This window comes from Dreissena polymorpha, chromosome 3, assembly GCF_020536995.1.
Source record: "Dreissena polymorpha isolate Duluth1 chromosome 3, UMN_Dpol_1.0, whole genome shotgun sequence".
NCBI classification, from domain to species: domain Eukaryota; kingdom Metazoa; phylum Mollusca; class Bivalvia; order Myida; family Dreissenidae; genus Dreissena; species Dreissena polymorpha.
Window position 1 is genome coordinate 14987458 of NC_068357.1, and position 22011 is coordinate 15009468.

The 22011-nt window shown below is 35.2% G+C and overlaps 1 long non-coding RNA gene across 1 annotated transcript; it reads right to left on the reverse strand.

Annotated features, from left to right (window-relative positions):
* Positions 1–791: 791 nt before the first annotated feature.
* On the reverse strand, positions 792–2228 carry LOC127873093 (uncharacterized). Its single transcript, XR_008045958.1, has 3 exons — positions 2080–2228; positions 1302–1923; positions 792–987 (listed from the first exon to the last, which is right to left on the reverse strand). It is a non-coding gene; the product is annotated as an uncharacterized LOC127873093 (long non-coding RNA).
* Positions 2229–22011: the final 19783 nt, after the last annotated feature.

Genomic DNA, 22011 nt, shown 5'->3' on the forward strand with positions numbered 1-22011 from the left:
AGTTTAGCCTGTGCAGTCAGTCTTTTGTAGCCTCTTCGAGTACGTAATTCTGCACTCGCCGTTGTACTATTGGGTACATCTCACTGCATGATACTCTCGCTTCGTGAAGTTCGACTGCAAGTTTCGCTATCATGGGCATAATCACGTCGTTCATGAAAGCTGGATACCCCCTTGATATACGAAATACCTTCCAACTGGGGTAAGCTGGAATAAATTGCACGTCTCTTGATTCAATGCTATATCGTATATTCGCGTTTATTAAATATGTCTCGATGTGTCGTTGCGTCCGTTCTCTTGTATTGCTTAATGCGTTTCTAACGGCAGTAACGTCAATGACGTCGTGACGTTGCAAAATCGTCCAATCGTACATAAGCTAACATAATGACCGTGTTCCGTTTGCAGTTTTCTGTAAATATTTAAAGCCAATTCATTAGACATTTGTATATTTACAAACGGTATCGCGGATACACGGGTAGAGCGTTGATAATAATCATCTCAGTGAATATATCAGAACCATGTTCAAGTTGAATACAGTGATGCTCTGTTTGGTCAGCACGGCAATGTACATTTCCGTATATTATGTTGTACATTGTGCGGAATTATTCTCTTCCGAAAAAATGATACTGTATAATTGTTACAATGGCGTCGTATCGAAAATGCTTTGTTTTAGCCGGATATTGTCGGAAAAGGTACACTTATTCTTCCTATCTGTATCTGCTTTTTGTTTAGTCCACAATAGTGTTGATTTCCCCTGACGTCATGACGTTACTTCCGGCATAACAAGTTTTAACAAGAGTGCCAAACTGTCACAAGATACGCCCGTTTGAAGGTTTTGGACAACTTGATAACTTTACCATGACCCATATTTGAACTTGACCTACATATCATCTAGACACAACTTCTGACCAAATTTGGTGAAGATCAGATGAAAACTACTTCAATTAGAGAGCGGACACCATGCTTAATGCTTGAAATGCACTAAGTGACCTCGTGATCTAGTTTTTGACCCGACATGACCCATATTTGAACTTGACCTAGATATTGTCTAGACACAACTTCTGACCAAATGTGGTGAAGATCGGATGAAAACTACTTCAATTAGAGAGCCGACACCATGCTAAATGCTTGAAATGCACTTAGTGACCCCGTTACCTAGTTTTTGACCCGGCATGACCCATATTCGAACTTGACCTAGACATTGTCCAGATACAACTTCTGACCAAGTTTGGTGAAGATTGGAAAAAAACTAATTCAATTAGAGAGCGGACACCAGGCTTAATGCTTGAAATGCACTAAGTGACCCTGTGACCTAGTTTTTGACCCGGCATAACCCATATTCGAACTTGGCCTAGATATCAACTAGATGCAACTGCTGACCAAGTTTGGTGAAGATCGGATGAATACAATTTGAATTAGAGTCCGGACAAAGTAAAATGCACTAATTGACCCTTTGACCTAGTTTTTGACCCAGCATGACCCATATTCGGACTTGACCTAGATATCAACTAGATGCAACTACTGACCAAGTTTGGTGAAGATCGGATGAATACAATTTGAATTAGAGTCCGGACAAAGTGGCGCCGTTGAAAATGCACTAATTGACCCTATGACCTAGTTTTTGACCCGGCATGACCCATATTCGAACTTGGCCTAGATATCAACTAGATGCAACTGCTGACCAAGTTTGGTGAAGATCGGATGAATACAATTTGAAATAGAGTCCGGACAAAGTGGCCCCTTTGAAAATGCACTTATTGACCCTATGACCTAGTTTTTGACCCGGCATGACCCATATTCGAACTTGGCCTAGATATCAACTAGATGCAACTGCTGACCAAGTTTGGTGAAGATCGGATGAATACAATTTGAATTAGAGTCCGGACAAAGTGGCGCCGTTGAAAATGCACTAATTGACCCTATGACCTAGTTTTTGACCCGGCATGACCCATATTCGAACTTGGCCTATATATCAACTAGATGCAACTGCTGACCAAGTTTGGTGAAGATCGGATGAATACAATTTGAAATAGAGTCCGGACAAAGTGGCCCCTTTGAAAATGCACTTATTGACCCTATGACCTAGTTTTTGACCCGGCATGACCCATATTCGAACTTGGCCTAGATATCAACTAGATGCAACTGCTGACCAAGTTTGGTGAAGATCGGATGAATACAATTTGAATTAGAGTCCGGACAAAGTGATGCCTTCCGCCCGCCGCCCGCCGCCCGCCGCCCGCCGCGGGGTTTCACATAATACGTCCCGTATTTTATACGGGCGTATAAAAAGCTCCGTTAAATTATGCGCTTTATCTAAAATTTTACAGACAATAACAATGATATAAATGTGAAATTTAATGTAAATAATAGAGTATTTGACAGCGGTCATTTTGATACCAATTGAACATGGCAGAACGGATACAGAATTGCGCGTTGATCGCTACAAAAAAATCCGGACTTGAAACAACAATTGGACCGATGGAAACAAGAGACTACGAGTTAAATAAAGAAAAGGCAATGAAAAAGAATCTCTATGCGACCACAAGGGACCACGCGATTGTCAAGGTGACTGGTGGTGGGCTGAAAATCGAATTTAGTACTGGTATGTAAGAACTTTTCAAAAGCTGTGCTAATGAGTTTTACCAGTCTGAAACTTTGAAATTTAAATGTCAAAAAACACCAGTGTATGATAATATTGGTAGTTTAGTGGAAACTAAATACAAGCTATCATCCGGAAGAAATGGTATGTATACAATTAACTTGTATCACACAAAATGTTCGTGTCTGGTTAATGGGAAAATGGTGAGTCAGTTTGCGGAAAGTGACTTATAAGAAATCATACAACTCACTTCAAATAAATTAATATCAGAAAACTTGATCGTCGATGAAGTGAATGCAAAATTTCAGGAAATTCTTCAGGAATGCATGCTAGTGTTAACAAATAAACAAACTGAAGAAAAAGATGTATGTTGTTTGAGACCGGAAATAAATGATTTCAATTTCATGGTAAATACCAAGCAACCTGAAAATTTTGAATCGGTGTTAAAAGTTCAACACGTGATAATTGACGCAAGTACTCAAACGGAGAGCACCGGGATTGAATTTGATTTTGAAACACTTTTGTTTGATTCAAACAATCCAAAAGTCCGTAAGTAATATGCGCAAAGATGTATGTGAGCACATCTTAAACACCAATCGCGGATTCAATGAGATGAAAGACATTATCCATAGTGTAAAAGTAAATAGTACAACGAATTCCCGAGGTACGGACGACAAATGCGATTGTTTACAGGAAAACGTTCAAGACCTGAAGCAAACACTCGACCAATTAAATATATCTGTACAGAAAAAATTTCAATCGCTAGGAGATATACTTAAGGCAAACTCCCTACCAAGTGTTCTTTCCAAAAGTTATATGAATGGCTCTGTAGAAGCAAGAAGTAAACGGATGTCCGATGATCTCGTTGAAAATGACACATTACTAGAAACCGAACAAGTGACACCTGAGCCTAGCCCACAAGCGATCTCCGATATACAAGAAAGTACTGTGCATTTTGAAGAAGAAACCAATAAAGGCGAGCATAGATCGAACTTTACACCACAAACGTCGAAGACGTTACTGATTGGAGATTCAATTTTGAGAGGCATAAATAAGCGAGGATTATGCGAAACTGTGGACATATGCACTTTGCCAGGGAAGACAATGCTGGATATCTGTGAAAAGCTGCGAAAAATGAATATCTCTGACTTATCAAAAATAAAAATATTTGCTGGTGGGAATGATGTCTCGAATGGCCAGCCAATTTCAATAATCAAAGATGTAATCTTGCAGACTTCGCAATGCATTCAAGATCAAACAAATTGTGAAATATTTATTTGTAAAATAAGTCCTCGACGTGATGTTGATGTACGCGATTTCAACTCAATGCTAGAAGATGTATCAAGCGAACTTCCGGTAAAGCTGATCGATTGTTATAATTGTTTGGTGTACGGAAACGGACAATTGGCGAATCGACTATTCAGACCTGATGGAATTCACCCAAGAAATCATGGATCAAGTTCACTTGTGGCAGCAATCAATAAAGTAATGCATATAACTAAGAAAAGAATGCAGCAGCAACAACAACAACATCGTCAACTTGATCAAAATCAGCGGAGGCGTACTTCTAACGGTGACTTCAAAAACGGGCATCGTGAATACCGGAGCGCTAAACCGAACTTCCAATACGGGCTTCATGGCTTTAGGAACGGACATCGTGACTTCCGGAACGGTTATCATGACTTCCGGAAAGGGCATCATGACTTCCGTAATGGGCACCATAACTTCTTCAGGCAGCATGATCTAAGGAACGCACACCTGGAAACTCGGAGTGAATATCAGGATTGTCATAATGAAAATCGTAACTTCCGGTACGTTCGTCGACACGTCAATCATGAAAACAGTCGACACTGCACGAACTGTGGACGTCAAAATCATGTTACACGTGACTGCAGACTACCCAAAAGACAATAGGTTATTGATGACAGACGCACTACATCGTTATATAGCACAAATAAATTTGACATTCTTTCGTCGGTATGTAACCAATGTGACTCGCACAAATGTAAGTGTAGTTTAATTATTGCTAATGATGATACAAATCAACATAAACCACATTGCTTGAGATTGAATAATGTTAAATGTAGCACAATAAATAATTTAGACACTGATATATCATCCCTGGATAGTGACGTTCTTATGGAATCTCACATACAATCTACTTTAAAATGTAACATAAATATTGATCATTATATTCCATTTACATATAAAGGTTTGCATATTATGCATTTGAATATCCAACATTTATTGCCTGAATTGGATGAAATTCGTGTTTACTTACACGAAAATAGTTCTTTGGATATAGTAGGCTTTTGTGAAACATTTTTAAACGATAAAACGGAGATTAATACAATATCCATTTCCGGTTACAGCATTGTAAGACGTAATAGGGCTATTTCTGCTGGAGGCGGTATAATAGTTTATATAAAAGATAGCATCTCTTTTGTACGTAGACATTATTTAGAAAGTGACGATATTGAATCTATTTGGCTACAAATCAACATTGTAAAGTACAAACCATATCTAATTAACTTTGTTTATCGCCCACCAAATAGCCCTCAATCTTGGATTGACTCATTTGAATTACAGATAAATAAGGCAGACATTGAAGATTGTAATATGTTTTCAACCGGGGATTTTAATTTTCACTGTTTAAGCCAAAACATATTTAACAATAAAAAATGGGAAAAACTTATCACTGATTTTAATTTAAAACAACACGTGTCTTTTCCAACAAGGGTTACGGAACGTTCATCATCAATATTAGACCATTTGTATTTAAAATATGACAACATTTCTGAGGTAATCATACCATATTTGAAGTATTTTATAACTAATATTATTAAACTCAGTCCTTAATAAGAATGCCCCTATCAAATATGAAAAGTGAAGAGATTACAACAACCTGGTTGGTACAACGAAAACGTAAAACAACCAAGGTCTTTAAGGGATAAATATAAACGTGAATTTAATTGGCCACAATATAAGTTGTGGCGTACTAAATGTAACAGTGCAATCAAAATGGCTAAAAAAGAATATTTTTCGAATGCGGTACAAAACAAAACAAGTGCGAAATCGCTCTGGAAAACTATTAAATTAGCATCAAATGAACACATAGAATCCTCTATTTTGCCAAATGTAATAAGGAAGGATGATCAGATAATATCTGGTAAAACAAATGTAGCTAATGCACTTTGTTGACATCTCGAAACTTATTAAAAAGACTAAATTTGCTGAACACGATTTCCACTCACTGAAAACATATCTAGATGCTAAGCTAGAATCTAAGCATTTCTCTGTTCAGTTTATTACTTCATCAGAAGTTAGTATTTTAATTAATCAACTTCATTCAAACAAATCTGCTGGGGCTGATGGTATAGGGCCCAGCATTATTAAACTTTGCAAAGAATTCATTATACAACCAATCACTGCTCTTATAAATAACTGTATATCACATGGAACCTTTCCCGACATGCTTAAAATTGCAAACGTAATACCTTTATACAAGGGTGGATCGGTAGAAGATCCCAATAATTATAGACCAATATCACTTTTACCTACTATATCTAAAATATTTGAAAAGCATATAGCTAAACAATTGCATATATATCTAGAATCTACAGGTCTATTAAACAAAACTCAGTCGGGTTTTCGCAAATATCATTCTTGTCAAACAGCATTGATTAATATATATAATATAGTAGTTGATTCATGGCTTAAACAAATTGATAATGGAAATCTGGTAGGTACAATTTTCTTGGATTTTAAAAAAGCATTTGATCTTGTGGACCATTGGGTTCTTTTACACAAATTAAAACTTTATCATTTTAATGATAATTATGTCATGCGACCTATTTTCTTCATATCTCCTCAATCGATTTCAGTTTATCAAAGCAGAAAACACTACCTCTACTTGTAAAAGCATCATTGCTGGTGTTCCCCAAGGATCTATTTTAGGACCTCTTCTATTTCTTATTTACGTTAATGATCTTTCGCTAGATCTTACATGTGATTCTGCAATGAATGCTGATGATACAACATTGCACACTGTGGGAACAAATATTCAAACACTTCAAAATAAGCTACAAACAAATCTTTCAATTGTTAATGATTGGTGCCAAACTAATAACATGATTATTAATCCACTAAAAACTACTTGTATGGTATTAGGGTCAAAACGGAAAGCTCAAAACATAACAGATCTAAAACTTAAAATTTCAGATACGGTGATCAAAACAGTAAATTGTCAAAAACTTCTTGGCCTTTATATTGACAATACTCTATCTTGGAAACTACACATTAACAGCGTTTGTTCAAAAATGTCATCACGAATGTTTCTTTTGCAAAAAATAAAACCATATTTAACCCTTGAAATGCGTAAGCTCTTTTATAATGGTTATATCTCACCTATATCCGACTACGCATGCGTTACCTGGAGTTCAGCGGCCAAAACGGAAATTAATAGAATAGTCAAAATACAAAAGCGTTGTGGTGCACATATTTTAAATAAAAAGTACAACACTAATTCAAAAACACTATTTAAAGATCTAAAATGGTTGACTTTCGAACAGCGTAATCACTATTTCACGTCAGTTATTGTATTTAAAGCATTTCACAATCAAACCCCAACATACATACATACGTGACCTTTTGACACCTTCACAAAATAATCACTATAACTTGCGATCTTGCGAAAAGGGGGATTTAAAGCTAGTGCGAATACCCAAAACAAACTATATCAAACAATCGTTTGAATTTTCTAGCAAAACAATTTGGAATTCGTTACCCCAATCTATACGTCAAACAAACAATTTAATTACATTTAAGAAAAAAATAAAAGCTTATCTTTCTTCCATACTTAATGAAATAAACTGAACATGCTTCATGTTGTTTTGGTAAATAACATTAGTTTAATGTTTAAATACTGTTCTTGCATAAATGGTTATTGTAGTTTTATGTCTGTCATTTGTTTTTAATTATAATATATATCATTATATGTGCATGCATATATGATTCTTTATGTTTTGTTCTTATTGCTCAATATGAAATGTGATGTATTTGTTGTAAATTGTATCTTGTTAGAAGACCTTGTTGAAAATAAGAAATGTATTATATAAATTGCATATTATGTAATTTCATCTGATGTATTTCTTAACAAGTCTATCTTCTTTAAATAAAGATTTTATTATTATTATTATTATTATTGTTGAGGTAAAAATCCAAATCACTTTCAAAATGGCTGCATATTGTTTAACGTCATGCTCACGTATACCAAACTTTATAATTAATGTATCTCATTATTAAAAACTTGCGAAAATATTAATATTCACCTTATCTATGCAATATAAGATGAAATCGAGATTTCGAACCCCGATTCACAACATATCTTACCAATGGGTTTACGAATTGAATTAATAAGAAGTAAACGGGGCTTAATTTATGTGCGTAAAGTGGCGTTCCAGATAAGCCTGTGCAGTTCGCATCGCGAATCAGGGAAGACAACGTGAAGTTAATTAATACCAAAATCTTGATCCGCGAAACTAAATGACTGATTGACTGAGTGAGTGACTTTGTGATTGAGTGACTGACTGAGTGAGGGAGTGATTAAGTGAAGGAGTGAGTGAGTGACTGACTGAACGATTGACTGACTGACTAAATGAGTGATTGATATGCGTCTATTTAAAATGTATTATTTACCATTAAGGTATTATAATGAGCGTATCGAAACTACTGGAAATGCGTTCCTGGGTTCTCCCTGTGCTTTGTGATGGAAGCTTAACAATTGTTTATATTCGCATTGTCTTGTTCATCTATTCATCCATCCATTCATTCATTCATTTATATATTCATCCATTCATTTATTAACATGATCATCCGTGTTAGTGAGATAAATAACTCTCAAATCCTGAATGCAGCGATTAGATGTAATGAAATGTATTATTTTCCGTAGTTCAAAATACAACAAATGCTTAAATATAATGGTTAGACTCAGCCACCAATAAGCCAAACGGCACCATTTAACATCAATAATTCTTTAATGGGGTATCTGAAAAGTAGCACCGGTTTCGGATTCAGGAAGACAAAATCACATAGATTGGACTATCTTATTGTTTTTTTTCACTGGAATGTAAGGTGTACTGGGTTTTGCGCTTCTGTTAAAAGGGTGCTGCATTCTTATCGAAATGCACCATTTAAACTCAATAATTCTTTAACGAGTCGAGATATCGAAAAATTAACACCGGATTCGTATTCAGCGAAATTCATAGGGATTTCACTATTATATTGTTTGATTTCGATGGAGCGAACGAGCTAGCGAGCGAGCGTATTTCATCTGTGCACGTAAATAGGACGTCATGAGAAAAGGGTGCTTAATGCAAAACATTTATTGATTATAACTTTTTTTTTTTTATTTTGTTTTCATTTTTTTTTTCAAACTTTTAAACAACACTATAAACTGTTTATGTTTTATTAAAAACATTTTTTTTTAATTTTTTCATTATATTATACATATGTATTTTTTGATGTTTTTTTGAAATTGATAACTTTTGAACGGCTTTAGATGTCTTAAAAATTCTAACGAATTCGTGATCAGCGTGGTCATATAGATTTAAACATCTGTTTATTTTATTTCAACGCTATTTTTTTAATAAATAAATTATTTATGCTTTAAATGTTACATTCCGCATATATCGCTTCAATATCATGTTTTTGATTCTATCCAACAGTTCTGCATTATAAAACAAACGTAAACAATATAGATAAGAAACTAAATCACTCGCATCATGCCAAAAAATGAGTCTGGGATTAAACCCGGATCGCCTTGGTGAGAAGCGTGTATACCAACAACTGCGCTGAAACAGGGACCTATACAAACAAACCTCCATTTCTAGAAGCCCTGAACTACATTCCATCACATCAGCTTCAGGCTTATCATTGTTTGTCTCCTGGAAGGAGTCAAGCTCATATGTGGAGTCTTCATCAATAGCATAACTATGATCACTTGTGAACTGCACATTTTCACTTTCTGACTGGGTAGAAGAATATGTTGTAGCTTTAATGTTCACCAGGGGTTCACTGGCAACATGGTTTTCTTCCTTTGGCTGTTCAGATGTTATGTAGTGGTACTTGCGTTTCACCGTAAGGGATCCTCTTTTGCGTTTTCTAGGCATTCTAAAAGCATAAAACAAAACATATTCTAAAAATCAGTTAATAAAATGTTTACACAGTCACCATCATTTATTGAAAACATGGCTTGCCACCATAGGAAGACTAATAGACTATGCCACCTTTTTCCACATTTTTCGAAACGTTAACGCAAAACCTAAACGCAAAGTGTGACGGAATTTCAGACGACCAGACAGATGGACATAAAAATGTACTTAGTTGTATCAACATATTAATAAAATTAATTGAAATATTTATGTAAGAATTCCGATTTTTTGCATTAATTGAATAACAAGTATCTACACATTTCAGAAATTCTTAATAGAAGCATTAACAATGTGGAAACAAACTCTTGAAAATATCTCAGAATAAATGTTTTCTCCAATGATAAAGAAATATGACCTTTGAAATTTTTCAATTTTTTTTCTAGAATAATAGTTATTAAATTTATATTTAAAAAAAAATTGGCCAAACATTCTGTGAATGAGAACGATTTTATGTCTCGTGTTTTGAGAAAACTTGGCATAATGCATGTGCGTAAAGTGTCGTCCCAGATTAGCCTGTGCAGTCCGCACAGGCTAATAAGGAACGACACTTTCCACTTTTATGACATATTTTGTTGAAATGAAATCTCTTCTTAGCAAATATCATTGAAAATTCCACCTCAGGATTTCCTATGCAGACATCTTTTTTTTTTTCAAAAAATGCATTTAAAATATGCACCATACATTTCATTGAAATGTAACATTGGTACAAACACAAACAATAATAGAGCTTGTATTGATCAATCCCTAAGAAAAAGCGGAGACAAATGTTAATCTCAATTGTTTTTTTTTAAATAATTGATTAAGGACTAATATTGTATCATCATTGAGCTTATACAAATCAAGAACTTTGCAAATAATGCAAATTAAATGTACACCACACAATGCACTGAAGTGTACAATTTGCTAATCCTTAGCATGCTGGGAAATTTGTCGTCTGCTAAAGTGTTGTCTGCTGAATTTCTAACATTAGCATTTTCTTAGATTTTTTTCACAGAATACTTTCATAATAGCAAACAGTTTGAATCCTGATGAGACGCCACGTTCTGTGGCGTCTCATCTGGGTCCAAACAGTTTGCAAAGGCCTTTAAAGTTTGATTCCAGCGCTGAAAGGGTTACGATACCAACATGAATAATATAGGGCTAGTATTTACAGAGCCTTGGCCCTTACGCAAAAAGCAATGACATATGTATACAAAACTGAAAGCGGTCTAACAATTAAAAAATGACTAAAGTTATATTGTCCTTTAGCTTATACAAAGTTATGAGTTAGTAAATAATGCAAATTAAATGTGAAACACACAATGCATTGAAGTGTCACATATCTAAAGATACCAACATGATTATCATAGGTCAATTATTGGCCGAGCCTTTTGAAAAGAGCATTGACATACACATTCAAAACCGAGACTGGTTAAAAAAAAATGCCTAAAATTGTATAATCTCTGAGCTAATACAAAATTATGCCTTTGCAATTCATGTAAATAAAATGTGCACCACACAATTTATTGAAGTGTAACATTTGCAAAAATACCAACATGATCAAAATAGTGCTACTATTGACGGAGTCTATTGAAAAAAGCCTCAACATATGTTGATAACACGTTTAACTAAAAAAATTAAAAAATAACTGAAATTGTATCATCTTGGAGCTAATACAAAATTATGCCTTTGCAAATAATACAAATAAAATTAGCATCACACAATGCCTTGAAATGTAATGTTTGTAAAGATACCCATAAGATTAATATAGGGCTAGTATTGACTGAGCCTTTCGAAAAGAGCCACGACATATGTTGATCAAACTGATAGTGATTACACAATTAAAAAAAATGACTAAAATGGTATTATCTTTGAGCTAACACAAAATTATGCCTTTGCAAATAATGCAAATTAAATTTGCACCACACAATGCATTGAAATGCAACGTTTGTAAAGACACCAACATGATATATATAGGGCTAGTATTGACTGAGCCTTTCAAAAAAGAGCCACGACATATGTTGATGAAACTGATAGTGGTAAAAAAATAAAAAAATGACTAAAATTGTATTGCTTTTGTGCTCATTCAAAATCATGAATTTGCAAATAATACAAATAAAATTAGCATCACTCAATGCGTTGAATTGTAATGTTTGTAAAGATACCAATAAGATTAATATAGGGCTAGTATTGACTGAGCCTTTCGAAAAGAGCCACGACATATGTTGATCAAACTGATAGTGATTACAAAATAAAAAAAGACTAAAGTTGTATAATATTTGAGCTAATACAAAATTATGCCTCTGCAAATAATACAAATAAAATTAGCATCACTCAATGCGTTGAAATGTAATGTTTGTAAAGATACCCATAAGATTAATATAGGGCTAGTATTGACTGAGCCTTTCAAAAATAGCCACGGCATATGTTGATGAAACTGAAAGTGGTAAAATATAAAAAAATGACTAAAATTGTATTGCCCTTGTGCTCATTCAAAATCATGAATTTGCAAATAAAACAAATAAAATTAGCATCACTCAATGCGTTTAAATGTAATTTTTGTAAAGATACCCATAAGATTAATATAGGGCTAGTATTGACTGAGCCTTTCAAAAAGAGCCACGACATATGTTGATGAAACTGATAGTGGTAAAAAAATTTAAAATGACTTAAATTGTATTGCCTTTGTGCTCATTTAAAATCATGAATTTGCTAACAATACAAATAAAATTAGCATCACACAATGCGTTGAAATGTAACGTTTGTAAGAATACCAAAATCAATAGTATAGAGCTTTATTTGACCAAGCCTTTTGAAAAAAGCCACGACACACGTTTCTCGGATTATGGAAGTGTAAACAATGATACGCATGATTTAGTTAAAATACCCACCGTTGTTTTATAAGTAAATACAAAGCATAGTCGAAAACAAATGAAACAATAAGATGTATCAAACTCAACAAACCTTTGCAATGAATACTTCTGTGTTGGCAACACTTGGTTAATTTGTACTCTTATTATTTCTCGATTGCTTTGTCACGGTCTCGCTTTGTCAAAATGGCGGCTGTTAAAATTTGCCTCGAAGCGCGAAGTCTCGTTGGGTCACAAGTCTCGTTCCCTTTTGCGTAACAACGCGATAGCTTGTTCTTCGGTTCAATGAGTGTCTCATCCCTTTGTTTGTATAGGTCCCTGGCTGAAAGGACATGCACATGTGTTTTCCCAGAACGAGGCTCATTTTGTCCTTCAAATGAATTGTACTGATGCAGTACTTACTGATAAGGATTTCTTGACAGCTGATATGTAGATATGTGAGGGTCGCATGATAGGAAAACGTGGCTTAATGCACACGTCCGTGTTTTCCCTATTTTGCGACTCATATCTAATGCAGGTGTTTCGAGTTTGAACTCGAAAAGAAAAATAGGTTTGCCGAATGGTTTCCATGGGTGAGTCTTGGCCCGATGTTCTACAACGCGGTCGTAAGGTTCGAATCTCTGACGACGACATTATCAGTGTGATCTTTAAAGTGATATTATGGGCATGTTTCACTGATGAATTGAGCTGAAAAGAATTAACTGGTCAAAAGAGTTAAAAATGTGGTAGCAGACCAAGTATCTGCAACTCATCTTGCTACCAGTTGTTTATAAAAAGGATATAAATTATATTCGATATTTTACATGACTCACCCAGTCCTCTAAGCCGAAATGATCCGTAAAACAAAATAGTGTCTTTGTGTCGTATGAACGGATCTGCACTAAAACTAAATTGAGATTGACATCGTACATCGAATCATTTATGTCGTCAGTTGTCAAAACGAAAGTACGGTTGATATTCAAATGCATTATTTTTCTCTTTCCGGGATGTTGTTTTGGTGTGTTGATGCTGCATTAACAAATATACATGTGTATGAAGTGAAAACACCAAAAATAAACAACGGTTGCGATAGACACCTATACACTGTTAGATGCCCATAATATCACTTTAAAAGAGCAATCAACATTGATTGCTATTGAAATCGTTGATTATACACTGATTGATAACCAGGACAAAATTTTCGGTACAAAACCCCAAAAAGTGACCAGCCAGGCAGCCTCAAACTGTATGTGGCTTCGGTCAATATACGATTTGGGGTTGCCTGACTGGTCAAGATTATATTTACGCAGTTATTACTTAGTTGACACTGCATCTAATTCCCAAATATGGAACGGCCGACGTTTATGGTCCTGCCTTTTCTTTGCATCAGGGAATCAGTTTTAAAGATCAATATCTTATTCCGAAAGATGCAATCAAAAACGTATATCACGCAGATTCTAAGAAAATCCTATTCGCCCAAATGCAAGCGAGTGAACTCGGGGATTCGGCATTGAGATTTCGACAAAATCCCTGTACTTCACCACAAACTCTCGCCTGTCAACGTCGCTGCCAATGAAATGCATGTTGCAAACACAAGAATGAAACAGTTGATAACCACTAAAAGAATGGGCGCGATCGCGAAATGGCTTTTCATCCAGAAGAGATAGAGAACGTTTTACAAATAGGCACTACTTTCGACAATCACCACATGAAGTAAATATCTAAGTGTTTTTTCACCATAAATGAGCCAATCGTGATGCATCGATTATTTCCGGAAATTCATTCTATACATAGGTGGTGATGTCAGTAAGACCGGTGTGTACACAATGGTGTAAATTAGCATAAAATCAGCATCGTTAACCGTTAACCAGCCATACGCGCATGCCCACAACAAACACATACGCAACGTTTCACAAGTGCACTTTACACACATTCATGTGCACACAACATACATTCACGCACTTCTTGCGCGTATCATCACCGCTCAAAAACAAAGCATTCAAAAGACAATACGAACTCCGCTTGGAACTGATTTCCACATCCACGTCGACTTTTCTTTTTCAACTTTTCACTTGCCCCTTTCACTTTCACTTTACTGGCACAATCCGCAATTACATGACTTTGCTCACACACTTAGCAAATTAATATATATACATATCACATACATAGAATAAATACATGAATGACAACGTACTCAATCACTTGGCTTATATCTTTGCTCTTATCAAAAATCAGTGCCATTAAATGCCCCTCGTAATCGATATTCGGTATGTCGACAACAGCCCTTTCAAAAGAGTGCAACAACAAGCATGGCGCCAAACATTGTGTAACACCGGTCTTACTGACCTGTGTGAATGCGCGCTAAGCATTGTGGGAAACGGACTTTTTCCCATCATGAAAAAACTTGAAAAAGCAGTTAAAAGTCTGAATACTGGTAAAGCGCCTGATGTTTACAACATGTCAGTCGAACATTTATTGAACTGTGAAGACAGCACCTTTGAGTATCTTTTAAAGGTTGTATCCCATGTATTTGCTAGTGGACTGTTTCCTGCGGCTTTGAAGAGAGGTGTGGTGACTCCCATTTTCAAAAACAAAGGTGAACCCAATGTTTCAGGGAACTATAGAGGCATAACAATTCTACCGGTGATTGGCAAGGTCATTGAAGCAATACTGCGCGATAGGATAGCACCAAACATAAAGAGCAGCCAGAATATATTCCAACGGGGCTTTACTAAGAACTCATCACCACTAAATTCAGCTTTTATAGTAGAAGAACTGTATCGTGAATGTCATGACAATAGATCCGAAATGCACTTGATCTTTCTGGACGCGAGATCTGCGTTTGATGTAGAAGACCACAAACACCTTATGCGACGACTGGGTCACATTGGAGTATACGACAAACATTGGTCCCTAATCGATAGCTTCCATAGGGACTCCACTAGTGCAGTTAAGTGGAAGGGGCGTGTCTCGGCTGAGTTCAGTGTTCAGCAGGGCGTTAGGCAGGGTGGAGTACTGAGCACCGACCTATACAAGGTCTACGTTAACCCGCTGCTTGATCGCCTACAAGAAGCCAGGGTGGGATCCACTATTGGTGACGTCAACTGTTCGGCCAGTGCTTGTGCGGACGATATATGCTTATGTGCCGAAACGGCCAATGAAGCGCAGGAACTGTTAAACATTTCAGCAGAATTCGCCAATATGGAGCGATACCTGTTACAGCCTACCAAGAGCGTGCATATCCATGTTAGTCACCAACGTAAAAAGGGCGTGTCTACTCCCCTCTTCATGAACAATGACGAAATTCCATCTGTGCAAAGAGCTATACATCTCGGTATTATACGAACTGACTCTATGCTGAACAACCAAAAAGCTAATGTGGATGAAAATTTAAAAAAAGCAAGAAGGAAAGCATATAGTATATTCGGTAGTGGTTACAAAGGGCAAGCGGGACTAAATGTACTGTCCATTATTCATCTTTACAAATCTTATGTTCTTCCCGTGCTTTTATATGGATTGGAACTGTTATTACCTCCTGAACGCATTATAAACTGTCTCGAAGCATTCCAAAGAAAGTTTGTTAAAGAAATTCTTAGACTACCAGACAACACAGCCAATGCGGCAGTATATCTTCTATCCGGACTTTTACCGATCGAAGCACAAATTCACATACAGGCACTGACCTTCTTACATACTATATGCTCGCAAGATAGAAACAGTATTGAGTGGGCGCTACTTGAACGTCAGATTAGCTTTAAATCAGTTGACAGCTCATCCTGGTTCATACAAGTTCAGCATATAATGTGGAAGTACGAGTTGGGGACTGTTGCTGACTTAGCTGACAACACACCCAAGAAGGGAAAATGGAAGACACGTGTACTCAAGGCGGTTCATAGCTACTGGAGTGATCAAATAGACAGTTTAACACCCTTATATTCTACATTGTTTTTCCTGAGACAAGATAAGTATGTGCCTGGTAAGATTCTCCCTTCGCTCTCATTGGAATATACGGCCAGAGAGTCAGAACGGTTAAAAACAAAGGTACGGTTACTCACAGGGGCTTACATGCTCCAAACAAAACGTAAGAACTTTAACCAGTATGACATAAACCCAACATGTCAGATGTGTGGTGAAGAGAACGAAACCGCAGAACATTTTGTGCTCAAGTGTAGTGCCCTACATAGTGTTAGACAGTCAATTATGGTAGACATAGAACGACAGTGGGGGGCGATAACAGAGACTTCATTTAATACTTTACCCGTAGACGAACAGCTCTACATACTCATCAACAGTTGGCCAACTTTAAAGACTTTCCTGACAACCCATTTGTCTTCAGAATTTCACGAGTTTAAGAAGCATTGTGGACGGTTGTTGTACGGTCTGGACAGGACACGTCAGTTGCTCTTGGTGACCAATGCAAGCCAGCGACCACCCCGTACCAAACACACACAAAAAACAAACTAAAGAAGGGCATAATTCTTAATTAAACTGGCAATAGTGTTTATTGGGTATTTTTATTCAAGGCAATACAATTCTAATGTATGTACAGAAGCACTCTCCGGCCTTCCGTAAATTCATTTAATGATTTATTTTTATTTTTATCTCATTTAATATTTTAACAACTAATGAAAAATCGCGCGTACAGTTCTAAGTCGCATATATTCGCGATTAGTGGATAGACTTATATTCTAGTGAAAGGTGTGTGATTTCAGGAGTGAATAGTGTCAGGGACCTATACGTCCTTGATAGTGTGAACGTGTAATATAGTGTTTATATTCGGTGGAGGATTATTCACTGTCTACAAACGATTGTTTGGTTCCTCTACAAAGGGGGTTCAAGAAGAACACAGAACAGAACATGGCGTTCGTAAACATAATAAACACGGAAGTGAAAAATGGTAATTAATTATTATCAAAAACAGGCCACATAAAACCGGGCCATCTGTAATATATATTTGGATGCAGTTTGTGCTTCAATAGGAGCCACTTTTCATGTCAGTCTATTGTTTGTAAGAATCACTAAACACGTAACTTAGACTAACTAAACACGTTGCAAGACTGTATCTTCGAAATAGTAAATAAATCTTAATCATAAATAAATATTTATAATTAAATACCTGCTGAAATTTGAGAACGTAAACGATTTAAAAAAACGCTGTGAACATAACAAGGAATCTTACATGTAGGCCTAATGTTTGAGAGGATTAATCAGGGATAAAATAAATGGAGTTCAAAGGATCTAACATTTTGAGGAGGACTCATGGTATCTTGGACATTTGGCACTTTCATATATTTATTTAGTAGATGAAAATGCTGAATGTGCTAATTGCAACATCAAAGACGAGCAGGTGAGATTTTTACAGCTTTATTTTTCTTGACATAATATTTATGTTTTCCATTTAATTTATATGGCGCTCAATTTTAGCTCGGCTGTTTTCGGGGAAAACCCTAGGTATTGTCATAGACAGCTCGTCGTCAGACGTCCGCGTCGTGCTAAAACCTTTACATCGGCTCTAAAATCAAAGTGCTTCCACCTATAACATTGAAACCTCACATGCATATGCACCACACCCATTTTGGGGTCACTTAGTCAAAGGTCAAGGTCACTAACCTCTAATTAAAAAATAAATAAATCATTTATTCAAAACTGCACAGCAGCCTAGCTTGGCACCCATTATGTGGTGCTCTTGTTTATATATAATTTTTAAAATGTATTAACCCTTTGAATGCTGGGAAATTTGTCGTCTGCTAAAATGTCGTCTGCTGAATTTGTAAAATAAGCATTTTCTTCATTTTTTTCAAAGAATACTATCAGAATAGCAAACAGTTTGGATCCTGATGAGACGCCATGTTCTGTGGCGTCTCATCTGGATCCAAACTGTTTGCAAAGGCCTTTAAAATTCAGCTCCAGCGCTTTAAGGGTTAATAACCAGAATAGTTGATGCATGTATAAATAAAAAGATACAGCCATGAACAGTGTGTTTTAATTTTTAATAAATATGCTTTGATTGCGTATATGCAAAACAATTAAGTCCATATATTGTTAACTGATTTTTAAAATGTTGAATGTCACACCTTACATACCAGTCCGTTTATGTACCGACACTTTATGTACCACTATCTGACACTTTATGTACCATATTTATAATATATAGAGATAACTAATTTAATATGAATGTGTGTTATTGATGAAATGTATTTTGTGTGATAGTATTTATGAATTTAGACTTATATATTGGCAATAGATTTTATTTTTTGTCAGATTGTCTAAGTGTCTATGAGTGTCTTAGTAAAAATTTATTCGCCCAAGTACATGTAGTAATTAATAAATAATTTATTAATCTTACCTGAAATTGAAGTAAATTATAAAAATTCATTGTCTGTCGCTTATCTTATCCTGACTAAGGATTATAAAGTCTAAAATGTTTGTATTATATTGTATAATTGAAATGTGATACTTTGAAGAGACGAGAGAATGACCTTAATGTTCAAACTGTAAAAAAATCAAATTATTTCCTTCTTTAGACTTTAATCATGTTTAGAGAATAACCATAATTCATTAGGAGTGCTATGAATGAATGGACAATAACGCCTATATTTTATGTAGGTGGTACGTAAAGTTTCAAAGTACCGGTAGAACATAGAAAGTCTGGTACATGTTCATAAGGTGTTACACCCTAAAATGTTCATGGTATCAGTGTTTCAATAATGTAGTGTTTCTTATTATGTATTGCTTAGGTCGTTTTATTTCAAATTTCAAATTTGCATTTATTTTAAAGCATTTTCAGTCATTTTGTGAATTCCATGTTTTTTTGTTATAAGGTGAATTATGTTGCACATGGCGTCAAATATTAATTTATGGTCGCTATGGTGTATAAAATGTTGTCCGCTGGGCATGGGTTCGATCAATACTTTGGGAGAGTTCACATTATCGTCTCCATGGACAACAAGTCCTGGTGTACCAAGTAGTAGTAGTAGCAGTAGTAGTGGTGGTGGTTGTGGTGGTGGTGGTAGAAGTAGTAGTAGTAGTAGTAGTAGTAGTAGTAGTAGTAGTAGTAGTAGAAGTAGTAGTAGTAGTAGTAGTAGTAGTAGTAGTTGTTGTTGTTGTTCTTGTTGTAGAAGTAGATAATTAATTAATTAGTAGTAGTAGTAAGAGTTGTAATGGTTGTGTTTGTATTGAATTCTGATAATACAACACAATGATGCTGCTGCTAACGATGATGATGATGAATATGATAATGCTGCTGCTGATTGTGATGATGATTATATGATGGGACTTCGGTATTATAAAATTTGTGAGGTTCAAACACAAAACCTGTTGGATAATAAAACTTCTCATTTTATGACAAAAGAGCTAGATTGTGGAGTAAAAAATAAGTATAAAATCCCTAATAGGAAAGCTACCATTAAAGGGCCATGTGGGCTTCATCAAAGGCAATGCATGAACTGTTATATCTCTTTCAAATGCACTCAATATTGCTGTTCCAATTGATATGCTCAGAAATGCTTCTGGATGGGCATACACCAATGAGTACTTTCCTTCATTTTTTTCTTCTAAAGACACATTAACAACACTGTCGCCCTTAGCAGGAATTCTTTAGTGCTTACATTACCTCCCCCCACCCCACAATTTATTTATAATGGTTTGGTTGAAGTATAATCTTGATTTATTATCAAAATGATTATTTTGCTATTGTAATCTTATGTAATTAACTTTTTATATGAAGCAGCTTGTTTGTTGTTTTCTTTGGATTAATCATTCATTATTTTTGTTAAACTGTTTAAAAAGTGCATGTAAATCATTAGTAAGACGGGCATGTTGGTGTACTAGAGGAATACTAGAGGAATTCATGGGATATTCTAAAAATCTTACACATGTTGTTTTTAATATAATTTAATAGGATCAATTGATGAATTAATTCAGTTTAAGTCAACTTGGGCTGGGTTGTGGAACTATAGTTATTTGTTGTTTTTAATCCAATTGAATAGGGTACTATGTAACTGTCAAAGAAAATATGCATTCATACGCATATAATCCAAGTATTGGATGTCACTGATATTTTCAATTTTAATAGTAGCTAATTAATACTAATTAAAACAGAATTGGACTTTCCTTGCAAAGTATTTCATTATTAATAATATAATAAGCTAATGTAAACAAAAGATATTGATATTTAAATAAGTTAACTCAATGATATTAATAATATTTAAATTTGCCCCCAAAAACTAGGGCAGGTAGATAGGAAGGATTTTTTTTTGGAAAACCAACAGTGTTGTCAGTGTTAAATATTTGTAAAGCTTCTTCAATTTCAGTTTTACATTTTATGACCTGCAACATATTCTATGCTACTTTATTTTACTATGGTAAGTCATTAAAGTGTTATTTATTTTTCAACTATATAATGTGCTAATCTCATATAATGAATCACTACCCCATTTAAAGATGACACCTAATCTAAATTCATTAATAAAATAGTTATAATTGTTTTATTGTAACATACTATTCCACTTAAAATGACCACCATAGAAAATCAATGCAGTGCTTTTACATAATTTTTCATTGATCTCAATTTTTAAAGAAAAAAATCTATCAGGCACTTATAAAAAGATATATAATTAGGGTGTCAAAATTTAACAAACTGAACAAGTCAATTTGAACTTCTCTTGCAATGCAAATGGAGCCACTTAAATTGTTCCCATACTAGTCGGCAATATAGCTATGACATTGTGTCTATTCAAAACATGCATCAGACACACCTTCTGAAACTTTTTAAGCGGTTTTGAAAACGCTATTTCATTGCAAACTTTCGTCAATAAAGGATACATGTTGTTATACAACCAAAAGTGAAAGTACAGTTTAAAAAAATTGAATAAAGAGCGGAATTGTTGAAAACTAACGAAAATTTTAATTGATACTAACATAAAACCGTAAGACTGAACAAAATAATACTTAACTTTTAAATCAAAGCACGAATGTTTACTTATAAAGCAAATTCTTCATTCATCCGCGGACTTCTTTGTGTCGTAGTCATAAATGCCTCCAAATGGAGGTGCGTGATGCGTCTAAGTATAGAGGTGACAATAACGTAGTGACGTCACCATCTATGTATAGAATGTGGCGCCAAAGAGTTAGGTCCAAAAAGGCCGAAAACCAAAAAGGCCGCATACCAAAAAGGCCGAATACCAAAAAGGCCTTACCAAAAAAGGCCCCAAAGCGTACCAAAAAGGCCAAAAAAACGAACCAAAAGGCATTAAAGACATTATTGTTATTTAAGGTTTCAAATTGTGTTTACAAACAAATACACATAAATCGATATGAAATAAGTCACAAAACAGTTGTGAAGTTTATTATTTTCTTTATTTGTTGTTTATGTTTA